The sequence below is a fragment of the Sus scrofa genome, chromosome 15, assembly GCF_000003025.6.
Source record: "Sus scrofa isolate TJ Tabasco breed Duroc chromosome 15, Sscrofa11.1, whole genome shotgun sequence".
Lineage (NCBI taxonomy): Eukaryota > Metazoa > Chordata > Mammalia > Artiodactyla > Suidae > Sus > Sus scrofa.
The window spans coordinates 16,564,345-16,587,668 of record NC_010457.5 but is presented as its reverse complement, the minus strand read 5'-3'; the positions used below and the strand labels follow the sequence as shown (position 1 = coordinate 16,587,668).

The window sequence follows — 23,324 nt, the reverse complement described above, 5'->3', positions numbered from 1 at the left end:
GAATTTAAAATTTAGTAGGCTATTAATAGGATAACATAACAAAGAGGAGTTCAAGTCCAGGAATATAAAGACTGTCAATGTAAGAAAGTCTGTTGCATTCACAATGTTAATAGATCAAAGGGAAAATAACCTATGATAATCTTTAGATGCTAAAAAGGCAACTAAAAAATAGGCTTAATTCTTGATAAAACTCTTGATTACTAACTATTACTAAAAGGAAAATCCTTTCACATTAGAAAATGTACATATCTCAATCAAAAAGGCTGTATCATATTTAACGGAGAAAAAAATAGTCTCAATATCAGAAATGGGGGAAAGAAATGACAGATATAAATATTAGAACAGATCGGCAAAAAGTGTATTAGTTATAGATAATGTGACCAACTACACAGAAACTAAAAGAATCAGTAGAAAAAATGATTACTATTATTAGTAGTAATAACTAAGCATCACCTAAAGAATTTAGGTAAGTGGCTAGTCCCAAATTATGATGAAAAAAGTTTTGTACTTTAGAAAGAATAATCAAAACAGAGCAATGATGAGTTCCTGCTGTGGCACACAAGTTTCAGAATTCAACTGCAGTGGCTCAAGTCACTGTGAAGATGCAAGTTCAATCCTCAGCCTCATGCAGTGAGTTAAAGGATATGGCATTGCTGCAGCTGTGGCTCAGGTTGCAGCTTGGATTCAGGTTGCAGCTTGGATTCAGACTCTGGCTTGGGGAACTTCTTAATGCTGTGGGTGAGGCCATAAAAAAAGAAAGGAAAAAACAAAAACAGAGCAATGAAACAGAGAAGAATGCAAGAACCTGCCCAACACAAATGGGAAATGAGTATATGATAGAGGTGGCGTTTTTCAGCCAATGAAAAAACTATTAATACTGTTTTCAGCCAATGGAAAAAATGGCTATTAATACTGTTAAGAAAAGTGGTTAATAAAAGAAACTAGAAAATGTTGCCCCAAAACATGCATCTGTGACACAAAAATTATCTTGAGCTGAAGGTAATTAAGAAGCAGTAAATGCAGAAAAAGCTCCCCCCTTTGCACCTAAAGGAAAGACACAAATTCTCCCTTTCCTGACAGTCTATCCAGGGAGGCACCAGAGGAAACCAGACAACAAACTTTGCTAAAATAATCCATATCTTCCTAGCTATTTCTTCACCATTTAGTATCCTTAGCCCCAAATCCTTTCTTTGCCTTGTCAATTCTTCACAAATTTATTGTTCCTTTGTGTAAGAGGTATAAAAACTTCCCGCTCTGGTCACTTCTTTGAGTCCTCATTCTCTTGTTATGGCTCTTATGTACACGAAAAAATTCAATGTACTTTGTATGTTCTTCTGTCAATCTCTCTTTGTCAGTTTAATTTTCAGATCCAGCCAGCGACCCTAACAGGGTCAATGAAAACTATTCCTCCTCTAAACTGACCACTTGGAGAAACAATAAAATTAGATCTTTGCCTCATCCCTCATTATAAGACAATTTCCAGATAGATCAAGTATTTATACATTAAAAAGGAACATATAAAAGTGATAGAAAAAAAGAGGAGAAATAAAACTAAAAATTCAAAGTAGATATATTTTAATTCATTATGTCAAATCCAAAAAGCATAAAGGTACATACATGAGAACTAAAGGGAAACAAAAAAATAAAAAATTGTAATACAAATGACAAAAGGCCAAATTCCTCAATTAACAAAAATCTTCTACCAAAAAGGAAAAAAAAAGGATAAACACCCAATAGAAAAATGGAGAAAAGAACTCAACAACCAACTCACATATGCTACATATGTTCATGAACCATCAAAAGATGCCCAATGCCACTCAATACTTAGAGAGGAACAAATCAAAACTTTGAGAACCCATTTTTTTGCACCTAAAGAATAAGAAAAACAAAACCTAAACTAAACTAAATTGATTTGATTACAATGTTGTAGAAGGTTTGGAGAAATAGGCACTTACATACTTGTGGATATAAATACTGAGTTGACCATCCAGTAAATCTAATACTTGGAGTTTATTTAGGGACATACTCACATAGTACACTGAATCATTAAAGAAGAGACCATAAAATGAGATATTACATAATCATTTTTAAAAATGAAGCTATATGCTGATATGGAAAGACTGGTTAAGACATGGGCAGAAAAATAGAATGGTGAATATGAACCAATCAGTACTGAGAGAAAGGAGGAGGGAGAAGGAGAGAGAGAAAAGAGAGGATAAGAAAGAAAGAGAGAGAGGGAGGGAGTAAGGGGAAAACAGAAGAGGGAGAATGGAAGGAACTACTGACAGTGTCACCACTGGAGGGAGGGCCTGCAGGGAAGGAATGGAAGGAACCATGAAGTTGCAGGTTTGATCCCTGGCCTCGTTCAGTGGGTTGGGGATCTGCTGTTGCAGTGAGCTGTAGTGTAGTTTGCAGACAAGGCTTGGATCCTGCGTTGCTGTGGCTGTGGTGCAGGCCAGCAGCTGTAGCTCTGATTTGACCCCTGGCCTGGGAGCCCCCATATGCCACGGGTGTGGCCCTAAAAAGAAAAAAAAAAAGAAGTCCAAGAGGCTATATAAGATGCAGCAAATTTTTGAGTATTAAATTAGTAAGTGTTTATGGCAAAATCTGGAATCAACTGCGACCTTATTAAAAAGTCATAGTCCAATGAAGTACTCTGACATTTAGGTGGTTGGAGGGTGGGGAAGGGTGGAGGAGTGAGAGGGAGAAGAGGCAAGGGGAGAGGAATGAGCAAAGGGGCAGACCTGAATTACACACATATAAGTGTAGAATGAGAGATCTTTTAAAAAATAATTTGGTGAACCCCCTTGCTGTACAGTGGGAAAATAAAAAAAATAATAATAATTTGGTGAAACCCACACCTGAAAAAAACAAGTGAAAAATGAAGAATCCTACGGCTTCATGATGTTTCATCCTATTTCTTCTGATGACTAGGTCAAGACTCAAGAGTCAGTCACTTTTCCTTAACAGCAACGGATTTTCAAGCTGTAGCAATGTGGAAGCTATGTATTATGTTACTCATTTCAAAGGAACAAGTAGAAAGATGTATTAGGAATAATGCATGGTTTCTCAGGGGAAATATAAGAACTTAATATAAGAACAATAACAATATTTTGAATTTCAAAATACAGAAAGAACAATGAACACAGACCATAATATTTTAGAAAAATTTTAAGTTAAACCCATAAAGTGAGCCACAATCTGTCAATACCATATTCAAAAACTTTAGTGATATTCAAAAACATGCCTCTTTGGAATAGGATTGCTTTGAGCTGCATTTTTGAGAAAGAGCACACAGGAGAAGCTTTGAAGATGAAGTAGAAGTTACCCTTTTGAAAGAAAAATTTAGAGTTACAAAAGAAATCTCTGTTTTAAGGGTATCTCCCTTTCTGTACCTGGAAAAGAGAGATGACTCTTAAATCACAAAAACTCTTACCAATGGAGAAGGCACTGATTTAAGTATGTCTAACAAATCTTTTACCATGCTTTTCTAGGTAACTTCCCACAACTTCAACCCTCCCCGCCCACCCACTTTTGCGTTTAGCTGAAGATGTATTTAATGTAGTGGCTTGGGCCATTTAGAGAATTTTACTCATGTTTTCTGGGTATCTCCCCTGTATACATGTTAATAAACTTCTGTTTATTGTTCGTTAACTTGTCTTTTATCACAGGGAGTCTCAACCAAGAATTGAGAAGGGTAGAGGGGAAATATTTTTCCTCCCCTACATTGGCATTTAACCTTAAAAGAGTCACAAGATAGTAAAAATGAGCTAACTTAAGTGTAATGTCAAATGCTCAAAGTATATGTATTATCATTCACATAGTACTACTCCTGAAGTAAAATTTGAATTAATGAAAGATCATGACAGAATAATATAGATTTGTAATGCTCAATAGCTCAGAAGTAGATTTTCCATATATATATAAACACACACACATACATATACACTTTTTTTGGTTTTTTTTTTAAGGCCTCACCTATAGCATATGGAAGTCCCCAGGCTAGGGGTCGAATTGGAGCTGCAACTACTGCCCTATGTCACAGCCATAGCAACGCAGCATCCAAGCCACGTCTGCGACCTACACTGCAGTTTGAGACAAGGCTGGATCCTTAACCCACTGAGTGAGGCCAGGGATTGAACCAACATCCTCATGGGTACTAGCCAGGTTCATAACCTGTTGAGCCACAATGGGAACTCCCCATATATTTTTCCTATCTATAAAAAAACCCTACTTTGTAAAATAAAGTTAAAATCAGGTGCACAAACTGTAAAAAGATTCTTTTCATTTTCTTCACATGTGTTACAGGATTAGCGTCTAGGTGATTTTTTGAAAATGAGAGCCCAGCACAATACAAAGAACACAATTATAGATGCTTAGGGGAAAAAAGAAAGAGAAGGGGAAAAAAAAGTGATTCAATCTTTTTGTATCCTCTAGGTTTCTTAAAATCTATTATGCTTATGAATTGTTTGAATACTACTTAAAAATTCAGACTTTGGGGAGTTTCCAGGTGGCTCAGCAAGTTAAGGATCCTCTACTGTCAATGCTGTGGTGCATGTTTGAACCACAGTCCAGGAACTTCCACATGCTGCAGGCAAAGGCAAAAAAATTCAGACTTTAGGGCACTAACTCCTCAAATCCTGACTTAAAAGGTAAGCAACTCACCTGCGGCATGTGGATGTTCCCAGGCTAGGAGTCCAATTGGAGTTACAGCCACCGGCCTATGCCAAAGCCACAGCAATGCCAGATCCGAGCAACATCTGCGAACTACACCACAGCTCATGGCAATGCCAGATCCTTAACCCAGATCCTTGAACCCACAACTTCATGATTCCTAGTTGGATTTCTCTATGCTGTGCCACAAAGGAAACTCCAAGGTAAGCAATTCACATGTGGATGGCTATCAGATGGCACTGTAAAAACAACTACTTTAAATGCTACATCTTGGAGAAAAATATTTCAGAGTATTTTCATTTAATTTTTGTCCATTTTCTCCTCAGGAGGAAAAAAAAAAGATAAAACCAAATTTAGAGTTCCCATCGAGGCTCAGAGGAAATGAACCTGACTAGCATCCATGAGGACACAAGAATGATCCCTGGCCTCACTCAGAGGGCTAAGGATTCCTCAATATCCTCAAATCAATCAGTGTGATACACCACATTAATAAACTGAAGAATAAAAACCATATGATCCTCTCAATAGACGCGGAAACAGCCTTTGACAAAACCCAACACCCATTTCTGATACAAACTCTTCAGAAAGTGGGCATAGAGGGAACCTACCTCAACATAATGAAGGCCATCTATGACAAACCCACAGCGAACATCATTCTCCATGGTGAGTAGCTGGAAGAATTCCCACTGAGATCAGGAACAAGACAAGGATGTCCACTCTCACCACTACTCTTCAACATAGTTCTGGAAGTCCTAGCCACAGCCATCAGAAAAGTAAAAGAAATAAAAGGCATCCAAATTGGAAAGGAAGGAGTAAAACTATCATTATTTGCAGATGACATGATACTATACCTAGAGAATCCTAAAGACTCAACCAGAAAACTGTTGGAGCTCATCCACGAATTTGGCAAAGTCGTAGGACACAAAATCAATACACAGAAATTGATGTCATTTCTTTATTCTAACAATGAAAGACCAGAAAGAGAAATTAGGGAAGCAATCCTATTCACCATCAGATCCAAAAGAATAAAATACTTAGGGATAACCTACCTAAAGAGACAAGAGACCTGTACTCTGAAAACTATAAGACACTGATGAAAGAAGTCAAAGATGACAGAAATGGAAAGATATACCATGATCTTGGACTGGAAGAGTTAATATTATCAAAATGACTATACTACCTAAGGCAATCTACAGAGTCAACGCAATCCCTATCAAAGTACCAAGGACATTTTTCATAGAACTTGAACAAAATTTTTTTTCCATTTTTTTTATTACTCAAATGAATTTATCACATCTATAGTTGTATAATGATCATAACAATCCAATTTCACAGGATTTCCATCCCACAGCCCAAGCACATCCCCCCACCCCCCAAACTGTCTCCTCCGGAGACCATAAGTTTTTCAATGTCTGTGAGTCAGCATCTGTTCTGCAAAGAAGTCCCGTCTGTTCTTTTTTCAGATTCCACATGTCAGTGAAAGCATTGGATGTTGGCGTCTCATTGTATGGCTGACTTCACTTAGCATGATAATTTCTAGGTCCATCCATGTTGCTTAAAATGCCTGTATTTCATTCCTTTTAATGGATGAGTGATATTCCATTGTGTATATGTACCACATCTTCTGGACCCACTCCTCTGTCGATGGACATTTAGGTTGTTTCCATGTCTTGGCTATTGAAAAGAGTGCTGCAATGAACATCAGAGTATACATGTGTCTTTGCGAGTCTTGGTTTTCTCTGGATAGATGCTTAGGAGTGGGATTGCTGAATCAAATGGTAGTTCTATGTTTAGTTTTCTGAGGAATCTCCATACTGCTTTCCACAGTGGTTGCACCAATTTACAATCCCACCAACAGTGTACTAGGGTTCCCTTTTCTCCACAGCCTCTCCAGCACTTCTTGTTTGTAGACTTTTGGATGATGGCCATTCTGGTTGGAGTAAGGTGGTACCTCAGAGTGGTTTTGATTTGCATCTGTCTAATAACGAGTGACGCTGAACATCTTTTCATGTGTTTCTTGGCCGTCTGTATGTCTTCTTTGGAGAATTGTCTGTTTAGCTCTTCTGCCCATTTTGTGATGGGGTTGTTTGTTTTTTTGGTATGGAGCTGCAGAAGTTGTTTATAAATTTTGGAGATGAATCCCTTGTCAGTCGATTCACTTGCAAAGATTTTCTCCCATTCTGTGGGTTGTCTTTTTGTGTTGTTTAGGGTTTCCTTTGCTGTGCAGAAACTTTGAAGTTTGATTAAGTCCCATTTGTTTATTTTTGTTTTTACTGTCATTACTCTGATAGGTGGATCTGAGAAGATGTTGCTGTCGTTTATGTCAGAGAGTGTTTGACCTATATTTTCCTCTAAGAGTTTGATAGTGTCTGGTCTTATACCTAGGTCTTTAATCCATTTGGAGTTTATTTTGGGGGATGGTGTTAGGGAGTGTTCTAATTTCATTCTTTTCCATGTGGCTGTCCAGTTTTCTCAGCATCACTTCTTGAACAAGCTGTCTTTTCTCCATTGTATATTCTTGCCTCCTTTGTCATAGATGAGTAGGCTGTAGGTGGGTGGGTTTAATTCTGGGCTTTCTATCCTGTTCCACTGATCTATATTTCTGTCTTTGTGCCAGTACCATGCAGTTTTGATGACTGTTGCTTTGTAGTATAGTCTGAAGTCTGGGAGCCTGATTCCTCCAGCTCCATTTTTCTTTTTCAGGATGGTTTGGCTATTCTGGGTCTTTTGTGCTTCCAAACAAACTTTAAAATATTTTGTTCAAGTTCTGTGAAAAATGTCATTGGTAATTTGGTAGGGATTACATTGAATCTGTAGATTGCCTTAGGTAGTACAGTCATTTTGATAGAACAAAATATTTTTTTTTTTGAAAGGAAGAAAGACGGTCTTTATTTTTTTTTATTTTATTTTTTTTATTATTTTCCCACTGTACAGCAAGGGGGTCAGGTCATCCTTAGATGTATACATTGCAGTTACAGTTTTTTCCCCCACCCTTTCTTCTGTTGCAACATGAGTATCTAGACATAGTTCTCAATGCTATTCAGCAGGATCTCCTTATAAATCTATTCTAGGTTGTGTCTGATAAGCCCAAGCTCCCGATCCCTCCCACTCCCTCCCCCTCCCATCAGGCAACCACAAGTCTCTTCTCCAAGTCCATGATTTTCTTTTCTGAGGAGATAGAACAAAATATTTTAAAGTTTGTTTAGAAGCACCAAAGACCCAGAATAGCCAAAGCCATCCTCAAAGAGGAAAATGGAGCTGAAGGAATCAGGCTCCCGGACTTCAAACTAAACTACAAAGAAACAGTCATCAAAATTGTATGGTACTGGCACAAAGTCAGAAATATAGATCAGTGGAACAGGATAGAAAGCCCAGAATTAAACCCACCCACCTACAGCCTACTCATCTATGACAAAGGAGGCAAGAATATACAATGGAGAAAAGACAGCTTGTTCAAGAAGTGATGCTGAGAAAACTGGACAGCCACATGGAAAAGAATGAAATTAGAACACTCCCTAACACCATCCCCCAAAATAAACTCCAAATGGATTAAAGACCTAGGTATAAGACCAGACACTATCAAACTCTTAGAGGAAAATATAGGTCAAACACTCTCTGACATAAACGACAGCAACATCTTCTCAGATCCACCTATCAGAGTAATGACAGTAAAAACAAAAATAAACAAATGGGACTTAATCAAACTTCAAAGTTTCTGCACAGCAAAGGAAACCCTAAACAACACAAAAAGACAACCCACAGAATGGGAGAAAATCTTTGCAAGTGAATCGACTGACAAGGGATTCATCTCCAAAATTTATAAACACCTCTTACTGCTCAATACCAAAAAAGCAAACAACCCCATCGAAAAATAGGCAGAAGATCTAAACAGACAATTCTCCAAAGAAGACAGACAGACGGCCAAAAAACACATGAAAAGATGTTCAACGTCACTCGTTATTAGAGAAATGCTAATCAAAACCACAATGAGGTACCACCTAACAACAGCCAGAATGGCCATCATCCAAAAGTCTACAAACAAGAAGTGCTGGAGGGGCTGTGGAGAAAAAGGAACCCTATTACACTGTTGGTTGGATTATAAATTGGTGCAACCACTGTGGAAAACGGTATGGAGAGTCCTCAGAAAACTCAAAACAGAACTACCATTTGATCCAGCAATCCCACTCCTGGGCATCTATCCAGAGAAAACCATGACTCGCAAAGACACATATAGTCTGATGTTCATTGCAGCTCTCTTTTCAATAGCCAAGACATGGAAACAACCTAAATGTCCCTGACAGAGGACTGCATCAAGTTGATATGGTACAAATACACAATGGCATATTACGAAGCCATTAAAATGAACGAAATAGTGGCATTTTTAGCAATATGAATGAATGTAGAAATTATCACGCTAAGTGAAGTCAGTCAGACAATGAGACACCAACATCAAATGTTTTCACTGACATGTGGAATCTGAAAAAAGGACAGACTGAACTTCATTGCAAAACAGATACTGACTCACAGACTTCAAAAAACTTTGAAGACAGGTTGGGCGGTGGGGGAATCCACTGAGGGTTTGGGATGGAAATGCTATAAAATTTGGTTGTGATGATTGTTGTACATCTATAAATGTAATAAATTTCATTAAGTAATTAAAAAAAAAAAGATAAAACCAAATTTGGAGTTCCCATCAAGGCTCAGAAGAAATGAATCTGACTAGCATCCACGAGGACCCAGGTTTGATCCCTTGTCTCACTCAGGAGGTTAAGGATCTGGTGTAATTTCGCAGACATAGCCTGGATCCTGTGTTGTTGTGGCTGTCGTGTAGGCCAGTGGGTACAGCTCCGATTTGACCCCTAGCCTGGGAACCTCCATATGCCTAAAAAGACAAAAAAACAAAAACAAAACAAAACAAAAAAACTTAACACTTTCAGGATTTTATTCTTAAACTTCAAATTAATTTCTGGGGAAACTTGTTCCTTAATGGATCTTCAACTCCAGTTATAAGGCAGTATAAAAATAGTGTGTTCTACTTCCCTGTACAGAATAACTTTAACAAAAAAAGAATTTGGCTTTTAACTTCACAACTATTTAGATTAGTAATTTAACAGAAAAAGATTAATTTAAGATGTTTAATGAAGGCTCTGAAAAGGAATCTAAATTGTACACTTATTTGATTATCTGTTATTTCAGTTAATTAATTAAAATGCTATATTTAAGACATTATAATCAAAATTTAACTGTTAAACAAATGGAAGAATAAATAACTCGTATCACTAAAATTTTAGTTGTAATAAACACAGAGAATTAAAAATAGAGTGCCCTACAGGAAAGAAAAATGTATGAAAACCACAAAATCATCCATGTTATATAATAATGCTATGAATATACTTACCACAAATGTAAACATAAGAGTCTTTCTAAAGTATATGAAAACAAAGACTAAGAAGGAAAGAGCAGAGAATGAACATTTGTACTTGGCAAAGTGATTATTGCCAATAATGATTACAGATCAAGTCAGCCAGAGATTTTATAAAAGAGAAGATGAATAAATCCTTTCCTTGGTAGTATAAATAATTACAGTGTAGTGTTTTTATATCTTTTTTTATGTGGCAACACTATTATTAATTTGATGACAATATCAGAATAAAGAATAAAGAACCTCATGTTGAAATCAGACAGTATATTAAATAATTTCTTCAGTTATGTAATGACATAAAATCGTGGTGGAAGTGAAGTAAATAAATAAGGCCACTACTTATTTCTGACAAGAAGAAAATTACTTCTGCTTTCAAAAAAAGGAGTCAAATGCAAATCAATCAAAAGCTTATGAGGCAAAATTTCTTAGAATGCTTTCAGTTGAACAAGTAACTTGTAATATCCTGTCAATTCTTGTGCTGATACATAGCAATCACTTTAGAACCATTAGCAAGAACTTGAAATTTCAATCCAGTAATTTTGAAAATGTAAATTAAGCAACTGCAGAGATTCACTACTCAGATTCAAAACTGAGGCCCATTTAAGATGGGTCTTATATATACTATAGAGGAAGTATGAAGGAAGCCTTAATGGAAAAGTTGGGTTGTTTTGTTTTGTTTTGTTTTGTTTTTTCTTTTCAGGGCCTCCCCCATGGCACATGGAGGTTCCCAATCTAGGAGTTGAATTGGAGCTGTAGCCGCTGGCCTACACCACAGCCATAGCCACACCAGATCAGAGCCGAATCTGCGGGCTACACCACAGCTCACAGTAATGGCCAGATCCTTAACCCATTGAGCGAGGTCAGGGATCGAACCTGCATCCTCATGGATTCTAGTCAGATTTGTTTCTGCTGAGCCATGATGGGAACTCCTAGAAAAGGTTTTTTTTAAAGAAAAGTAAGAATTATAGCTATATAAAGTGAAAAGGAAACAAGCAAGAAGAAAACAAAAACAAAATACTAACCATGTTTTCTACCACTTGCCAAAATGCCACTATTCACTAAAAACAGAGTCCTAATGAATGAAAGCCTTCAAAGGTTAAAAAATAAAAGATGATCACAAAAGCCTGAGATTAACCACTATTTGCTGAAAAACAAACAAAAATGAGAATCAAATAAGGCTGCAGAATCAAATTGTTATTCTAAGAAAAAGACACAGAATGCTACAAAAAATAAAAATTGCTGTTTAAATTGGCTTAGGCAGTAAAGAAAAAAGACAGAACTATTAAGGGATAAGAAAACCATGAATGTTTTTAAAAGGACTAAATACATAAAACTTAATTTTGTATGTTTAGAGAATGTTTTTGGAGATGATTTTGGGGGCTAAAAAAACCCCACCTCACCTCAAAGTAAATTTTGCTGGGTTCGAACTATATAGTTTTCTCCTCTAGAGTGGAATTTGTATAGGTTATTTCTATATTAGACAAAGTTATAATTTCTCCTACAATGCAATGTCACATAAACCCCAGGGAAATATTACAGCAAGGTGAAATGTATTTGGTTTCTGACATTTTTATTGGATAGGGATGCACTTTGTTTTCCCAATATAACTAAATTACTGGACAACTTCTCTGTTCTTTCTCTTCCTTTGTCTTCCTTTTTTTTTTTCCTTCCTTAGTCTTCTACTAGAGCTAATAACAGCTCCAAACTTCTTAAATGAACCTTTGTACAGAATATGCTCAAAAGTGCACAGCCTGTCAATTATTACTTAAGGAACTCAATTTTAATCTATAAAAAGAAATGAGGTATGTCAAAATTATGATAATGGCAACATATGCTAGTCACAGTCCTCATTTATTAAATATTATCCATGTCAAAATAAAAAATTGACCATGGTTTTGTGGAACCAGTGGACTAGAGAAAACATAACATACCTGAACTTCAGAAATTTTAATGGAATGGTTATCTAAGAAAATCTTCCTAAGAAACAAATTCCAATTGGGTTTAGAATAAAAAATCAAATGTTACTTGCAAAGTATTAACAACTGTAACAAAAATAATAAAATTTAAATTATATGGAAAAGATGCATATTTTAAGATCTAACCTGGGCTTGATTTTACTTTAATGAAATATTAATGACATCAGAAGTACAGAAAACAGTTCAATAACTTCATAGTATACACTGTGTCATAAACTAATAAGGTAAAGAAAACTAAGAATACTATGAAGATGTTGGAATAAAAAAGTAATAAATATCAGGAATTAATGGTGGAATTAGAAAAGTAAGATAACCAACTCGTGATAAATTGACATATTATGAAATAACCTAAAATACGGATTTTAAATATAAGTATACTGAAAAGTGACAGAATAACTGATGATATTCTTCATTTCTCTTTTCTAATGTTACTTATCATTAATAGCCTCAGTACCAATATTAATAAAAATACACAATCTTTCATTTTATGCATAAACTCACGTAGGACATGGAAGAAAAAGGCCTTGGCATACCAAAAATGAAGACTAAGAAGCAGACACATAATTTAAAAGTCTAAGAGATTTAAGTAAAGGACCTAACTTGTCTCAGTAGTTGATAACCTTGAGTAACTAAAAAGAGGTTAAATTATGCTTAGTGTACAACGTTTAAAGAGGCAGGAATATATAGAAAGCATTTGGAAACAAACAAACAAAAAAACAGCAGAGCCTCCTTGCATCTCTTACAAGCATCTTATCTTAATAAATCTATTTTTTACCTATCACTTTGTCTCTTGCTGAATTCCTTCTGCACGGAGGCATGAGGAGCCTGAACCTCAGTGAGTCCAGTCACTGAAGACCTGTGTGACCATTAAAGCACACTTTTTACTGCCCCAGCCCTTGTGGGTGCTGACGCTTTATTTCCAGCTTGCAGCCAGACCAATTCCCACCCATCATGGACACTGTTGGGGACACCTTCTGTTGGCAACTTCTCCAGCGCTAATACTTGGTTGGGAAACTACCTTGGAAGGGATAACATCTAAAATAGGATGTGGCCAAAAAGTCTGAATGCACCCAGAGAAATATGCAAAAGGCTCAAATGATTGCAGTGGCTTTGTGTGTTCAAAGACCACCAATGGGGGGAGGCTGGTTTTTCTGGGCCAATCTGGCCCTGGCGGATCACTAGGCCCACAGGAACCCAGACAGGACCAGTGTACCGTGTGGACAAAAGGACACTTGAGAGAAGACTGCGATTGATGTGCCTTCCACAAGCAGCAAGGCCACTGGAAGAGGGAATGCCCCAGATGCCAGAGAGCAATAGGGGTCCCTTAGCCATTGATGATTTGAAAATCAGAAGATCCAGTGGGGCGGGGGCCAAAAGCAGCTCTGCCCAGAGATACCATCTACATAACAAATGCTGAGCCTTGAGTGGTCTTTGATGTGAAAGGTCACTTAATAGAACTTCTTACAGATACTGGTGCAACCCTCTTGTTCTTAACCCAAAGGACTGGAAAGCATAGCAATCATAAGGAGTACGTAATGGGGCTGTCAGGGAAGAGGCAAGGGCACATTTTCCTGGAGCCCCACTTGTGCAACATCAATGGCCAGCTGCTTTTACATTCCTTTCTGTTTGTGCCTAATTGTCCCATCCCTTTAATAGGAAGAGATTTATTAACTAAGTTAGGGGTTACTCTGTTTCTGGTGGAACAAGGGAACCGCCCTCATCACCAAATGGTTCTAACAGAAAACAGAAGGGAACCAATTGAATCTGAAGCTGAAGTAGAAGGCTTAGTGGACCCTCAAGTGTGGAATATTGAGGTTTCAGGCTTGGACAAAGATATACAGTTGAGATCTGGGCAGGAATATCCCTGCAAAAAGCAGTACCCCTTAAAATCAGAGGCAGAGGAGAATACTGTTAAGACCCTAAATCATGTATGAAGAAAGGGTTCCCCGAAGGTGAGGTGTCACCCATGGACCAGGAAACCTCAGGAGTCAAGGGACCCAAAGGAGACACTGGCGCACCTGGTCTGCAAGATTTCCAAGGGCCCCCGGTAAGTCTGGAGCCTCAGGTACCATGGGTCCCCGTGGTCCTCGTTTCCCTCTTGGCAAAAATGATAAAGTTGGAAATCTTGATAGCTCTGGTGAAAATGGAGCTCCAGGTCAGATGGGCCCCCATGGTAAGAGAGATGACACTGGACCTCTGGCCCTGCTGGTGCTTATGGAAATGATGATGCTACTAGTGCTACTAGACACCCTGGTCCCACTGGCCCTGAGGGTCCTCCTGGCTTCCCTAGTGCTGTTGGCATTAAGGGTGAAGCTGGTCCCCAAGGAGCCTGAGGAGCCCCTCTGGACCTCGGGCACCGGCAGCACCCCTGGTCCCAAGAGTAATAGTAGTAAACCTGGTGCTCCTGGCAGCACAGGAGACACTGGCACCAAGGGAGAGCCTGGCCCCACTGGTATTAAAGGCCCCTCTGGCCCTGCTGGAGAAAAAGGAAAGTGAGGAGCCCAAGGTGAACCCAGACCTGCTGGCCTGCCTGGACCCCCTGGCGAGCATCGTGGGCAAGGTACCACTGGAGAGCCTGGCAAAGTTGTAGAGTGAAATATTCCTGGACCCTCTAGTACTGTTGGTCCTGCTAGCAAATATGGAGAAGATGGAGCCTAGGGGTCCCCAGATTTGCTAGCCCCACTGCAGGCAAACCCAGGTGTTCCTGGAGACCTTGGTGCTCCCGGCACCTCTGGAGCAAGAGGTGAGAGAGGTTTCCCCAGAGAACATGGTGAGCCTGATTCCTCCGGCCCTGCTGGCTTCACTGGCCCCCTGGTGCTAATGGCCAACCTGGTTTAAAAGGTGAACCTGGTGATGCTGGTGCTAAAGGCGATGCTGGTCCCCCGGCTCCATTTGCAACGTTGGTGCTCCTGGACCCAAAGGTGCTCATAGAAGTGCTGGTCCTCCTGGTGCTACTGGTTTCACCGTATGGTGTTTAATCTCTAGGGTAGCTGGGAAAATAATGTTAACCAGAGAGACAATGGCTTATGCCCCTCTCAGCAGAAAAGGGACAGTTAGCCATGTGTTTTACTCTTTTCCTAGGCAAGCCTTTGCCCTATCTCAGCAGGAAGTAGTTAATGTCTTCGCCCAATATCCCCTTTAAGCATAAAGGGGTAAAATACCTGGAGAGGGGAATGATAGAGATAGAGTAGGCACAGGTATCATGGACAGGGAAACTTAGGGGATGTTGGGAGATCTGTAAGTTAATAAACCGCTCAAAAAACCATTCGAACAAGGCAGGCTTGCTTGACTAGTGGAGGTGCAAGAATTGCCTCAGGTTGTTGGGTGGGGGATGGGATGAGGCCTGCCTTCAGATTCAGACCAAGAGCAGGAGTTTGAGGACTGCCCTTTTGCTGATTTGAATACACACCTTACCAGACACCAAGGAGGAGCTACCAAAAGGGGATCTTTTCCGAGCCCCACTCCCCTTGGATGATAAAACTATAGCCCACTGGATCCTCGGGGCAGAGCCTCCTTGCCTGCCCATTTGCATCTCTTATAAGCATCCTATCTTAATAAATCTATTTCTTGCCTAAAAAAAAGGAAAGAAAAAGGAAAAAACTTCCTTTCAAATGTTATGGTAAAACAATTGAATGCCTAGCTGCCTTAATAATTTTTACTCTCTGTAAACATCTCATTTACTATATTTCAAAACAGGAAATAGTATCACCATTTAAAAATACATCCTAGTTTAGATTTCTTTTTGTTATGCCTTAAGTTATTTACAAACATAATTCAAGAGTTTGATCCTTTTTTTCAAAGAGACTGCAAATGCCCCTCTTCATATCTGTTTCATGGATTATTTTTTTAGTAGCTAGTGTCTGAATGTAAAGAAAGGAATAGCAAATCCAGATTCAAAGTACAAAGTCATCCTAACTAGTAACCACCACTTGATTTCCACTGAAAATGGTAAATTCTTCCCTGGCCCCTTCTCACAGTGGCTCCTATAGACCACAGAGGTTGTGAACCTTGCAACCAACTGTCCCAACCCAGCACTGCTGGAAGCTCTGTGAAAGGCCATAGACTGAAGATAAAGAAATGGCCACAATGTGGAGTTCCCGTTGTGGCTCAGCAGAAATGAATCTGACTAGCATCCATGAAGATGCAGGTTCAGTTCCTGGCCTCACTCAATGGGATAAGGATCCAGCATTGCTGTGAGCTGTGGTGTAGGTCATAGACACGACTTGGATCTGATGTTGCTGTGGCTGTGGTATAGGCTGGTGGCTACAGCTCCGACTCGACCCTTAGCCTGGGAATCTCCATGTGCCACAGGTGCAGCCCTAAAAAGAAAAAAAAAGAAAAGAAAAGAAAGAAATGGCTACAATACACACCAAATCTTCTTTTCCTCATGACCTTGTTCCCCTGTGTCTAGTTTAACTCTTTGAATTAACTTCATAGCTTGAAAGAAGGAGAATGAAGTTAAAACTTGCAGAAAATGCCAAAGATTGAAAACTTTTGGATTACTTATGAGTAAAATTAGATAAAACTTAAGAAAGATACATACTTGACACCATTATAATATACAAAAAGACAGTAGGAAACTAGAAAAGCAGTTCTAAACTTTTATTTTAATTAATTTATTTATTTTTATCTTTTTTTTTTTCTTTTTTTTTTTTTTTTTGGTCATTTAAGGGCCGTACACATAGGGCATATGGAGGTTCCCAGGCTAAGGGTCCAATCGGAGCTGTAGCTGCTGGCCTACACCACAACCACAGCAATGCCAGATCCGAGCCACGTCTGCAACCTACACCACAGCTCACAGCAATGTCAGATCCTTAACCCACTGAGCAAGGCCAGGGATCAAACCCGAAACCTTATGGTTCCTAGTCGGATTCGTTTCCACTGCGCCACGACGGGAACTCCAGTTCTTAAACTTTTAAAAAGCAATGTAAGCCATTTTCAAATAAAATATTACATAGAAATTCAATATTTATAAAACAGAAAAAGTAAAGCGGCAGTGGCTGAAGTTAAGTAGAAATGTCATAGCCTCAAACCTTCAGGTTCAACCTCAGTTCTGTGAAATAACACCTCACAAAACTAGTCAATAAACTCTTCAATTTTCCTTTTTTTCAAGGCTGTCTTTCTATTTACCTCTTCTACAAGACCTACCTTAAATCTACCTCCTCTACAAAGACTTCTGACTTAATCAAGCTGGAATTAATGGTTCCTTCCACAAAAGTACCCTAGAAGTTATATTGTAAACTTGATTTCCAACATTTCCAGTATTCTACATTTTATATATAACACACAGAGACATACACTCCCCAACCCTTCATTTTCTGACTTAAATTTCAGATAGTAGGTGTGTTTCTTAATCTATACTTATAATAACTTGTCAAAGAGAAGACCCTCAGTAATATGTATTTATTGAACACAGGAGTAAAATGTACATTAATCAATGTCTAATGGAAAAAATGGCTTAAAATGTTCTAATGTAAAGAAATAAGACCTCAATTGACAACAACCCTCAGCTGCTATATATGAAAAGTCTGGAGCATTTAAGTATATTCATAATTGTTGTCGAATTCCCAATGCAAATGTGGATCCTTTGGACTCTTCGAGTTCTGTGGAAACTTAAGTCCATTACTTTAAAAAAAAAAAAAGAAGATTATGGGATAACATTTAATTTTAACCTCCTGTCCAGATTTTAAATAATTTCTATCCCATTAAGAATATTCTATTTAATAAAAACTAGTAAGGCAAGAACATTTGCAACATCCTTCTAAAAGTGTATTTGGAAGTATTAATGTATAATAAGAGTGCCTTACGATGAGATAATGGTGTATAGTGCTTTGTGCCTTTCAATGCTTCTGTGAATTATAAACATTATATTCCAGGAAGCTACTTTGTGTCTGACTCTATCTGGGTACGGTTTAACTCATCATTGTTGTCACCTCTGTGTTTTATTTTGAATCTTGTCCAAGACAGCTGTGCAAAACAGCAGGAGCCCTGAACAAAACTGCACCAACTTCCCAATAAATCAAGGTAAACTTCCTTAAAAATTGAAAAATGCATTTCTATGTTGCTAGTGTTCAAGATAAAAAATTTCAAACTAAAGGGTGACTTGAAGGAAAGCAAGAAGACCCTATGTTAGATATTTTATTTTATTTTATTTTATTTGTCTTTTTAGGGCTGCACCTGTGGCATATGGAGGTTCTCAGGCAAAGGGTTGAATTGGAGCTACAGCTGCCAGCCTACTCTACAGCCACAGCAACATGGGATCCAAGCTGCATTTGCAACCTACACCACAGCTCACAGCAACACCAGATCCTTATCCCTCCGAGTGAGGCTAGGGATGGAACCTGGGTCCTCATGGATGCTAGTCAGATTCATTTCTGCTGAGACACGACAGGAACTCCTACGTTAAACATTTTAATAAAGTTTTTTCAAAAAACCTCCAAGCCCCCCAAACCATTTAAAGGAATCTTTTCTTCATTACCTCCATGTCTATAATAACTGGAGGTAGGTGATAGCAGATTGTGGACCTGATTTAAAGTACTGGTAACCGTAGCCAAGATGTCCCTCTTGTTCAGATAAAGAGATCTTTATCTGAGATGAGCTCAAAAGATCAATAAGAACAACAACAATTAATGAGTCATAAAAATTACTCTTTCTTTTTCTCTCTTATTCAATCATTCACAAGGCATTAAATGGAAATCTACTATTCCCCAGAAACTGCTAGGTAGACTGGGCATGAGTCCTAAGAGTTCCAGTTTATGGGAAAGAACCATATAAATACAGTGGAACATAATTCAAACTCAAGTAGAAGTGAGAACACAGGGAAACCAAGAGGCACAAAGGATGGTGATACAGAGGTGATACAATTGGAAGAGGTATTTGAAGAGGGTTTTGAATGATGCTTTTGTTAGATAAACTTGGGGAAAGATGGGACATAGAAGGAAGGGGATTAATCAGAAAAAGAGTAGCATATATACAGAGAGTAAAGTTTTAAAAGTCATGGTGTTTGGGAGTAGAAGAATCAGGGAATGAAGTACCTGAGATATATTCCTCTTGTTCTTTCCTAAGTAATCTCATGAGAAAAGTATTATTATTCCCTACTTTACACAAAGAAATTAAGGCTCAGAGAAATTAAATTAACCTGTCTAATACGACACTGATAATACTTGGTAGATATTATAATAAGTAGAGAAATGGAAGTGTCACTAGAATTTATGCCAGAAAAGGGCAGAAGAGAATGGAAAACACAGGTAGTGGCTACCTTGTGAAGTACTTTACCCTAGGCAACAGGGAAAAATGGAGAATTTGAGGAAAATAATTCTAGCAGCAGTAAAGAATAGCTGTTTTCACTTGATTTGGCCTTTGACAAACAAAGGGAACACTTCCTAACTCATTCTCCAAGGCAACCTTTACACTAACAACAAAAACAAGGATGTTATGAGAAAGGAAAACTACAGATCAATACCTCTCAGGGATATAGATGCAAAAATCCTCAATAAAATGTTAGCAAATCAAAGTCAAGAGTGTATGAGAAGAATTGTACATGATGATCAAGTAGAATTGATCCTAGGTGTATGCAAGACTGGCTCAACATTTGAATATAAATAAATGTGATTCACTACCAATAAACCAAAGAAGAAGAAAAAAATCATTGGTGCAGAAAAAACAGTTGATAAAACCCAACAATCATGACAAAAGCTCTTAGAAAACCAAGAACACAAGGGAATTTGCTCAATTTGATAAGGAATTATCTACAATATAGATATAGCTAACATCACACTTAATGGTGAAAAACTGAACACTTTTCCCCCAAGACTGGGAACAAGAAAAGGATATCTTATCCTGTCATTCTTATTCAACACTAGACCAGAAAACCTAGCTAGTACAAAGACAAGAAAAGGATATAAAAGGTATAAAGATTATAGATATATTCTATATAGAAAAACCAAAAGACTCCACCAAAAACTGTTAGAGCTAATAAACACAGTAAAGTTGCAGAATATAAAATCAATATACAAAAATCTGTTGCATTTCTACTACACTAATAACAAGCTATCAGAAAAAGAAATAAAGAAAAAAGAAACCTATAGTTGCATCAAAAAGAATAAAATACCCTGGAATAAATTTAAGTAAGTAGGTGAAAGACCATACACTGAAAATTATAAGACACTGATGAAAAAAACTGAAGATACCAAAAAAAGGAAAGATACTACATGTTCATAGAGTGGAAGAATTAATATTGTTAAAATGTCCATAATACCCAATCTAAGGTTCAATGCAATTCCTGGCAAAATTCCAATGGTATTTTTCTCAAAAACAGAACAATTTTAAGTTTGTATGAAACCACAAAAAACCACAATAACCAAAGCAATCCTGAGAAAGATGAACAAAACTGTGGCATCACACTCCCTGAATTTATTTTATTTTATTTTATTTTTGCCATACCCACAGCATATGGAAGTTCCTGGGCTAGACTTAGCCACAGCTGCAACCTACAGCACAGCTGTGGCAACACCAGATCCCTAACCCACTGTGCTGGGACAGGGATCAAACCAGAGACAATGTCAAGTATTTAGCCAACTACACCACAGTGGGAACTCCACATTCCCTGATTTTGAACTATATTACAAAGTGATAGTAACCTAAACAGTACAGCATTAACATAAAAACAGACATATTGATCAATGCAACAGAACTACAGAGCCTCCAAATAAACTCATGCATATGTGGCAAATTAATTTATGATAAAGGAGCCAAGAATACACAGAGGAAAAAGGACAGTCTCTTCAATAAATAGTGTTGAGAAAACGGAATAGTCACATGCAAAAGAAAGAATGACTTTTTTTTTGTCTTGTCTTTTTTAGGGCCACACCCATGGCATATGGAGGTTCCCAGGCTAGGGGTCAAATTGGATCTGTAGTCAATGGCTTATACCACAGCCACTGCAATGTGGGATCAGAGCTACATCTGTGACCTACACCATAGCTCACGGCAATGCCAGATCCTTAACCTACCCACTGACAGGCGCCAGGGATTGAAGCTACAAATCTGATGCTAGTCAGATTCGTTTCTGCTGAGCCATCATGGGAACTCTGAAAGAATGAATCTTGACCACTATCTCACACTATACACAAAAATTAACTTAGAATGGATTTACTTAAATGTAAGACCTGAAACCATAAAACTCCTAGAGAAAATGTAGGGAGTAAACTCCTTGATATCAGTCTTGGTGATGACTTTTTTTTTCAATTTGATACCAAAAACAAAAGCAAAAATAAACAAATAGGATTACCTCAAACTAAAAATCTTCTGCCCAACAAAAGAAACAATCCACCAAAACAAAAAGACAAACTACAGAATGGAAGAAAATATTTTCAAATCACATATCTAATAAGAGGTTAATATCTAAAATATGTAAGGAACTCCTATAACAGTAAAATAAAAAACAAACAAAAACCCAATTTAAAAATGAGCAAAAGATCAAACAGACATTTTTCCAAAGAAGACATACAGATGATCAACAGGTACATGAAAAGATGCTCAATATCAGTAATCATCGAAGAAATGCAAATCAAAACCACAGTGAGGAGTCTCCATTGTGGTTTAGCAATAACAAATACAACTAGTATCCATGAGGATGTGAGTTTGATCCCTAGGGTTAAGGATTTGACTGACGTTGCTGTGGCTGTGGCCCTAAAAAAACAAACAAAAACAAAAACATAATACCACAGTGAGATACCACCTCATACCTATTAGAATAGCTACTATCAAAATGATAAGAATAACAAGCATTGGTAAGGATGTAGAGAAAAGGAAACCCTCCTGCATTGCTGGTGGGAACAAAAATTGGTACAGCCACTGTGGAAAGTCATATAGAATTTTCTCAAAAAATTAGAGCTAGAACTACCACATGATCCCGTAATTCCATTTGTGGGTATTTATCCACAGAAAATGAAAAGGTATATGCACCCCCAAGTTCACTGCAGCATTAATTTACATCCATTATGGACTGAACTGCGTCTTCCTCCCACCACCAGATATACTGAAATCCTACCCCATCAGCATTATAGGATGTGACCTTATTTGTTGCAGATGTAATTAGTTAAGATGATACTATACAAGGGAGTTCCTATTGTGGCTTAGCAGAAATGAATCTGACTAGGAACCATAAGGTTGCGGGTTGGATCCCTGGCCTCGCTCAGTGGATTAAGGATCCGGCGTTGCTGTGAGCTGTGGTATAGGTCACAGATGGGCTCAGATCTGGCATTGCTGTGGCTGTGGTGTAGGCCTGCAGCTGTAGCTCTGATGAGACCCCTAGCCTGGGAACCTCCATATGCCGCAGATGCTGCCCTAAAAAGCAAAAACAAACAAACAAAAAAGATACTATACTAGAATTGGTTAGGCCCTTAATCCAATCTGACTGATGTCCTTATAAGAAGAGAGGACATATAGACACACAGGGAGAATACCCCATGAAGATGGAGGCAGGGATTGAAATGATGCATCTACAAGCCCAGGAATGCCAAAGAATGCCGGCAATCATCTGAAGCTAGGAGAAAAGTATCCAATAGGTTCTTCCTCACAGTCCTCAGAAGGAACCAAACCTCACGCCTTGATGTGATACTTCCATCCTGTAGAACCAAGAGAGGATAAATTTCTGTTGTTTTAGTCCATCTAGTTTGTTGTATTTTCTTATGGCAGCCCTAGGAAACCAACATACCATACATTGAAGCAGTTGCGCTCCTACATAACTACTCAACTGATGACATCCACAGAAAAACCAACATAAGAATGTTAGCTTTATAACTGTCAACACTAGAAGCAATTAATATGCCCCTTCATCTTGGTAAATGGAAAAACAAACTATGGGACATCCATATAATGGAATATTATTCAGTGATAAAAAGAAGAGCAATCAAGCCACAAAAAGACATGGCTAAATCTTAAATGAATATGACTAAGTGAAGAAAATCTGAAAAAGCTACAAACTGTATGCTTCCTATCACATAAAATTCTGGAAAAAGCAAAAACAATAGTCATTAAATGTATCTTTGAGTGCTAGAGTTTGGGGGCTGAAGGGAATTAAGTAAGTGAACCATGAGGGATTATTTAGGGCAATAAAACTATTCTATATCACTGTAATGGTGATTATAAGACAGTAACATTTACAAAAATCCACAGAACTTTATAAAAAGGAAACATTGATATATATTAATAATTTAAAATAATGTAGGAGGTCAGGAGATCCCATGATG

The 23,324-nt window shown here is 38.0% G+C and overlaps 1 protein-coding gene and 1 pseudogene across 5 annotated transcripts in view; both read right to left on the bottom strand.

Annotated features, from left to right (window-relative positions):
- ZRANB3 (zinc finger RANBP2-type containing 3) overlaps nt 1–23,324 on the bottom strand; it is a 313,369-nt gene that overhangs the window by 139,991 nt on the left and 150,054 nt on the right. The window lies entirely within an intron of this gene.
- Nucleotides 15,911–16,166, bottom strand: LOC100525959 (annotated as a pseudogene).